Source organism: Myotis lucifugus, unplaced genomic scaffold (assembly GCF_000147115.1).
Source record: "Myotis lucifugus unplaced genomic scaffold, Myoluc2.0 scaffold_159, whole genome shotgun sequence".
Taxonomy (NCBI): domain Eukaryota; kingdom Metazoa; phylum Chordata; class Mammalia; order Chiroptera; family Vespertilionidae; genus Myotis; species Myotis lucifugus.
In genome coordinates, this window is record NW_005871207.1 from 764,566 (window position 1) to 772,493 (window position 7,928).

Below are 7,928 nucleotides of genomic sequence, written 5' to 3' on the forward strand. Positions count from 1 at the left end.
TAGCGATTACTTTTTTCCTCACTTAAGCAATGATTCCAAGTCCACATACTGAATAACATTTTCCTCTGCTTTCTCATCTGTAAAATTAAAAAAGTATATATTAACTTCATCACAAAGTTATAAAGATAAAATGTGAAACCTTTAGAGCAGTGACTGGGTATAATTAGCATGCTCTGATCAAACAATAAATATTTAAAATAATTATGTCTCAGCTATTTTTCTAGGCCAGAGCTATTCAATAGAAATAAAATGTAAATACAGCTACACTGAAAAAGAAGAAAGATTTCAAATAATCAATTTAACCTTACATCTCAAGAAACTAGAAAAAGAACAAACTAAGCTTAAGATGATCAGATGGAATGGAATAATAAATTTAGAGAAGAAATAAATGAAATGGAGAATAAAAAACAATGAAAAAGTTAATGAAACTGAATTATTTTTTAAAAAGATAAACATAAATGACAACCCCATAGGCAGACTAATCAAAGACCAAAAAGAGAAGACTCAAAAGTCAGAATGAGTAAAGAAACATTACAAATGACACTACAGAAATTAAAAAAACATTAAGGAACTATTAAAAGCAATCATATACCGACTGAATTATGAAGAAATAGAAATTCTGAACAGACCAACAACAAATGAGGCAATTGAATAAGTGATTAAAAATTTCCCAAGAAAGGAAAGTCCAGAAGTAGATAGCTTCACAAGTGAATTCTATCAAACATTTAAAGAATTAATACTAATACTTCTTAACTCTCCCCCAAATATTAGAGAGAACACTTCCAAATGCATTTTATGAGGCCAGCATCACCCCAATACTAAAAGCCTGACCAAGACACTTCTAAAATAGGAAACAATAGAGCAATATCCCTGATGAATATAAATGTAAAATCCTGAATAAAAAATGAGTACACCAAATTCACCAGCACATTGAAAGGATCATACACTATGATCAAGTGGGATTTATGTCTGGGGTGCAAGGAGGGTAAACATATGCAAATCAATCAATATTATAAAACAAATTAACACAATGAAAGGATAAAAATTACAGGATCATTTCAAAAATGCAGAAAAAAATGTTTGACAATATTGAACATCCTTTTGTAATACAAACTGTCAACAAATTAAGTATAGAAGGAAGTTACCTCACAGAGTAAAGACCAAATATGGAAAGCCCACATCTAACATGATACTCAAGGGGGAAAAACTGAAAAATGTTTATCTAAGATCTGGAACAAGTCAAAGATACCCACTCAGGCCACATTTATTCAGCATGTACTGGAAGTCATAGCTAGAGCAATTAGGCAAGAAAAAAAGATGTCCAAATTGGAAAAGAAGAAGTAAATTTATTATCCCTGTTTTTAGATGACATGATTTTTAAAAATATATCTTTGTTGTTGAAACTATTACACATGTCGTCTTTTTTTCCCCAGTTCACCCCCTCTACCCTCTTACTGTACCCTCCCCAGGCCTTCACCACACTATTGTCCATGTCCATGGGTGATGCATATATGCAGACAAGTTGTTTTAAAATCTCTTCCTGCCCACCCCCACCTTCCCTCTGAGTTTCATCAGACTGTTGCATGCTTCCATGTCTCTGGATCTATTTTGTTCATCAGTTTATTTTGTTCATTAGATTGCACAACTAAGTGAAATCACATGAGACTTGTCTTTCTCTTACTGGCTTATTTCACTTAGCATAATATTCTCCAGGTTCCTTTCATATGCTGTCTCAGAAGGTAAGAGTTCCTTCCTTTTTATAACTGCATAGTATTCCATAGTATAAATGTACCACAGCTTTTTAAAAAAAATATATTTTATTGATTTTTTTACAGAGAGAAAGGGTGAAGGATAGAGAGTTAGAAACACCGATCAGCTGCCTCCTGCACACCCCCTACTGGGGATGTGCCTGAAACCAAGGTACATGCCCTTGACCAGAATCGAACCTGGGACCCTTCAGTCCGCAGGCTGATGCTCTATCCACTGAGCCAAACCAGTTAGGACTGTACCACAGCTTTTTTATCCACTCATCTGCTGATGGGCACTTGGGCTATTTCCAGATCTTAGCTATTGTAAATAGTGCTGCTATGAATATGGGGATACATATATCTTTTGTTATTGGTGTTCTGGGATACTTAGGATATATTCCTAGAAGTGGGATCACTGGGTCAAATGGCAGTTCTATTTTTAATTTTTTGAGAAAACTCCACATGATTTTATATGTAGAAAACCTAAAGGTTACACACACACACACACACACATACACACACACACAAAGAGTTAGAAAAAAACACACAAAATCAACATACAAATCAACATACTTCAGTAATATATAATGTCTATGGTTTGTATTATATATTAATTATAAATAGCTTGCCTAAAAAATTAAAATAATATATATATATTTGCTATATGCAGCCCAACTTATATGCAGCAAATGTTGAGGGAATAGTTTCAGATTTCTCATTTTAAGGATACAGACTTGACATAAATGTTAAGGGGAAATCTCATCTTGTTTGTTTAATATGATGAGAAGGAACTGGAGATCATCCATGTATCTAACTATCTATGTACCTACCTTATTCAGAGCATGGAACTGCAAGTCAACTGTGAATAATTTGTTATCAACTCAACTACTGGATCCTTGACGGTTTATACACAGTTGAAATAAAAGGACAGATATTGATGTTATTAAAACTAATACTGACTTATTTTTATGTGATGTTTGAAATGGAAGTTAACCAGACCAGGGAATGTAACTGATTGATGTATTTATGGGCTGAGTGAATCATTCACTTGTTCACTCAGAAATACTTAATGAGAGAATTCTGTGAGCTAGAAACTGGACATATAGCAGAGAACAAAAAGATAGGAATTTACCTTTGTAAAATTTAAATCGATTGAGGCTTGCAGATAAACTAATGAATAAGAGCATTGAAATGAAAAGCCATAGTGTTATAAAAGAAATAAGCATGTTGATTATATAGGGGATTATTTGCTGAGCGACAGAGTAGTCAGAAACTGGTCTCTAAGAAGGTGACATTTATAGACACTGCTTCCATATGACCGAATCAAGATATTTTCTATGTGGAGAAATAAATTTGTCTCTATAATTAAAATGTCACAACTCTCAGCAGCACATAATAATAAGCTTTTACTTAATGCAGAAATTTGTGATAGTTGGGAGTCAAAAGATCTAGACTGGGCTTGGCTGGGAGAGGTAGACATTGCTTCACATGTCATTTAACCTCTGGGACCAGCAGGTAAGAACCTTCTTATGATGATCACGGCAGAGGAGCAAGTGAGTAAGCGAACGCTCGCAAGTGCATCTCTAGTGTATGCCCAGTTATGTGTGATGACATCCAGTTGCCAAAATAATATTGCTGAGCTCAATGTCCAGGAGTGAGGAAGTAGACTCCTCCTATAGAGGTGAAGGGATGGTGTGGATATTTCTGAACAACAATCTAACCTACAACATAAGTGAGAAAAAGGACAAAATATCAGATAATTGTTTAGCACTCAAAGGCAGTCCATATTTACCTGTCACCCTGCCTTTATAATCTTTATTGTTACTTTAGTACGCAGAGTAAATGCATGCAGATACTCTCCTCACCAGGAATAGGGGACACCGCATGAAGCCACAGGCACCACAGTGGCTGGTGTTTGGGTACATACAGCTATTCATGTAAGACTATCTCTTGTTCACATCTCTGAATAGATTGCAAGAGTACAGTATTTTCCTCCTGAAGGCAAGGACTGACTTTAACTACCACAAAATTTGAAATTTGTAAGAGGGTTGATACTGAGAATTTTCCTAACCACTTATTCTGGCTTATCCATTTAGTGATAAGCATTAACCCTTGTTTGACAAATATTCTTAACTATCACTGGATTTGAATAGGGAAATGGCTGCCTTTTGTTAATACTTCAAGAAATCTGTAATTTAATTCGTGACACTGAGAACTAGAATACATTATTGCTAATATTGAGGGGTTTCTTGTAGTTTTAAGACTGTCAATATGAGTCATGAATTGTAAAGTTTCATTGAAAATAATTTAATGGCTATAAAGGTAAGTTGATTAGTCATATAATATGTTAGTGTAGATGATATACAACTTTAAATATTGATTAGTGTTTTGTTTTTTAAGGCTACAAGTTTCAAAGGAGGTGTTTGTAATCCATTGTTACACAACATTCAGGACTCAGGTTCAATATCTTAAAAATAAAGCTATTCTACTATATTAGCAAAACTTATAAGACTATTATTAAAGTGATTTTAGGCTCTCAAGTCTACCTATTCCAAGTTCCATTGCAGGGATCCAGACCTGAATAAGGTAGATCGTTGTCGTTCCAATTTATGCCACAAGAGGGTAGTCTTCTCACAGATAACTTTTAATGCTTTTGTTTTCCTTACATTGTGTCAGCTGCATACACTATTAAAATTCAAATTTTAGTAACTGTGTTAATTGAAGTTAGAATTTATAACCTACAGTCTTTTATTACTCCAAGTATTTAAATCTGTTTCCCTATGAGATAATATAGATAAAAGGAAGTAGGTGGGGATCAACCAGGATACATTAGTAATTGTAAAATACTATTTTAGTAGTTAGGATCTCTTTTCTAAAGAAGTGATATTTTTCCAAGTACAGCACTTTTTAAATAATAGTGTATTTGTGGAAGCTGTGGGAGAAAGAAAAGCAGGGAATCTCAAATCATACATGGATTCTATTAATTTGGGTAAGTTATATTCTCTCTTTAGACTAAACCGATACAATTTCATTATTTTCCCGCTAATTTAAAGATGTGATTGTTTTGCTTTATATTCTATTTGAGTGCTTGGTTTAATATATTTACCAAGATCTGTACAAAAAAAAAATCTACATTCCTCGGTTTTCTTTAAATTTGGGCAGTTCAGTGTATAAAAGCCCTATTGCATTATAAAATAGAACTAAATGATCATCTTAGATTTATTATTAATTAACCAAGGAGTATATTTTTTGAAAACCAAAGTAGTCTCACTAATTCCCTCAGTTGCTTTGTCTGTAAAATGAAGAGCTTAAATAGCCACACTTGGAGATATTTCCTTGACCTTTTTTTTCCCCACTCTTTCCTCTACCATTGATATATTTCTTTTACAGTATTGAAATGTGGGGTGCGGGGAGCAGATCTCCCCCTTGCGGGTTCTTGCCTCATGAAGTTTGAAGAATAAAATTCATGGACTAAAATGACTTATTAGTAAAAGGGTGGAAATTTATTGGAATCAAATACAGACTCCCAGGTAGGGAGGGGTTTCCAAGGGGGTAACCTACTAATCTCCTTTTATCTAAGGTTTATAAAGACTATAGCTCTTTGTCTCTTCATGCTCCCTTCTGATTGGGCCCTTTCCCCATTTGATGACCCTGTGCTTTTCTAATTGGTCAGTCTTTTGCAGAATATCAACTTCAAAGCCCCAAACCCCACGTGGTGCCCCCCTCATTCTCTCCCCGTTATCTGGTAACATTTCTCTATCTCCTGTGAACATTTTTCTCCCCTTTTAACATCTGTTGACATTTCTCTATCCTCTGTGAAAGTTTGTTTCCTTTTCCCCCATACTCTGTGACTTTTCTTTATCCTCTGTGAATGTGTGTCTTCCTCTCCCCTTATCCTACAGCAATTTTCTATTCTCTGTGACTGTATGGCTTCTGGTGGCTCCAAGCCCTCACCTATGCATTTCTCCCCCATGGACCCTCTTTATTACTAAAACTCCCTAAACCTGCCTATTTTATCCCTAGAATCCTTTTCACTATGAAGAGTTAATTCATGCTGTACCTCTTTCAGCTCTATTCTAGCATTGTTTTGATAAGGATATTGCTTCTCTGTAGAGCAGATTTAAAGGCCAACTGATTTCAAACTGATAGTGTTTGAAAGTTCCTTGTTTTACTTTATTTTTTTCACTGCTCCTTAAACTTGTCATTCACATCATGAAAAGACTTAGGAATTAAGACTTTAGATTGAAGGTAAAAATGAGAGCATAATAACTGCTTTCTTCTTGGCTCAGAATCCATCCCAAGAATTGTGTGTAGTAAGAACACTAGAGCAAATCATGGCATAATCTGTAATGCCAGCTTCCAAACTTACTCAAGTTCTACATTTAGTGCACTGAGCAATGAATCTCTCTGTTAGGAAGTTGGGTGAGGGGCTGCCTGCGGGGACTATCTGGGTGTGGCCCCAGCACCCATGTTTACTGAGAATCAGGGCAACAGTTTCCAGGGCTGTCTTCTCTAGCAAGTGTGACATCCACAAAAGATGATTTGAGAATGAGTTTTCCAGCCCCAGGGGCATGATTTTACAGTCATGAATGAACAGATAGCTGGGCTTCTCAACTGAAGCTTCAAAACAGTATCTCAGACTCAATTCTGATTAGCAATAAAAGAGCTGTTTACCTGGAAATGATGTGTTGCACAGGTGTGTTGCTCTGGAAAAGCCATTCCACCACGCAGCTCGGCAATGTGCATATGCTCATCTTGTTTGACTTGGTTTATGACTATGTTCAGTGGGGCTGCCAAATAAATTGCTTTCGAAATGTTAAGTACCTTATGCAGAAGAATGGTTTGCTATCTTTTCAGCATAGGGTTTTGCTACATTCATTAGATAATTTCTGTCCTCCAAGTTTTCCCAGCCACAAACTGAACAGAAGCTCAATCCCTCCTTCCCTGTGAGGAAAGAGAATGACAAGGGAGAGACAGCATGGATGGAGCTGGAGAGCATTATGCTAAGCGAAGTAAGTCAGTCAGAGAAAGATAAATATCACATGATCTCACTCATTTGTGGAATATAATGAACAACATAAACTGATGAACAAAAACAGATCCAGAGACAGAGAAGCATTGATCAGATGCTCAAACCTCAGAGGGAAGCTAGGGGAAGGTGGGAGTAATGGGAAGAGATCAACCAAAGGACTTGTATGCATGCATATAAGCACAACCAATGGATGCAGACACCAGGAAGGTGAGGGCATGAACAGGAGTGGGGTGGGGTGGGGTGGGGAGCAGTAGGTGGATAAGGACACATACGTAATACCTTAATCAATAAGGAAAAAAATTAAATAAATGGGAGGGATGAACCTATCTGTAAGATAGACATGTAGCTTCTCTATTAGAACTATTCCTCTTACTACTTAAGGCTAAGGAGGCAAAGGAAAGAATAACAGAAGGACTATAGGAATGTGATCAATCAGGCAGGTGGCTAAAGCAGTTAAGATACTCTGTGGATTCACAGAAGGAGAAGGAGATGCTAATGAGCAGAGGTTTACCTGGCTCTGCCTCTCTGGTTGTAACATGTGGGTAAAGAAACAATTGCAATACTTTTCCTCACCAACAGGCAAAAGGCTAAGCACCTGAGGAGAGAACTAATATTTACCTCATCCTAATTATGGACCAGGTGCTCTGTCAGAACCTCAACAGAACCCTGAACAGTTGATGCCATTATCTCCACGGTTCAAATGTGGAAACACAAACTTAGAGAACTTGGATAATTTGTTTTTATTAGTGCCAGAGCATGAATTTAAATCCAAGTATGTTATTCAAAAACCAAATATCTGAAATAGTTTTTCAAGAACTTGAAGTTGCTTCTCAAAAATAACCAATCAACCCTCACTGACCTCTTTCCCACTCTGTGCTTCTTCTTGTAGAAGTGGTTAATGGCATTTTCCTTCTGTTATTGAAGAGAATAGCAGATTCTTTGTCAGTGGAGACCACTCCTGAATCAGGCCACCTCAGTGTCAACGAGGTCTCTCTCTCAATAATATATTTTCCTATTTTTTCTTGCCAGGGGAAAATGTTTCATGAATATTCAGAAAGAGAGATGTTCTGATAGCTATTATCACTCACCTATAAAACAATATTGTATGAAAATAAGGACTTCGGCTTTCTGAAAATAACTGAAACCAT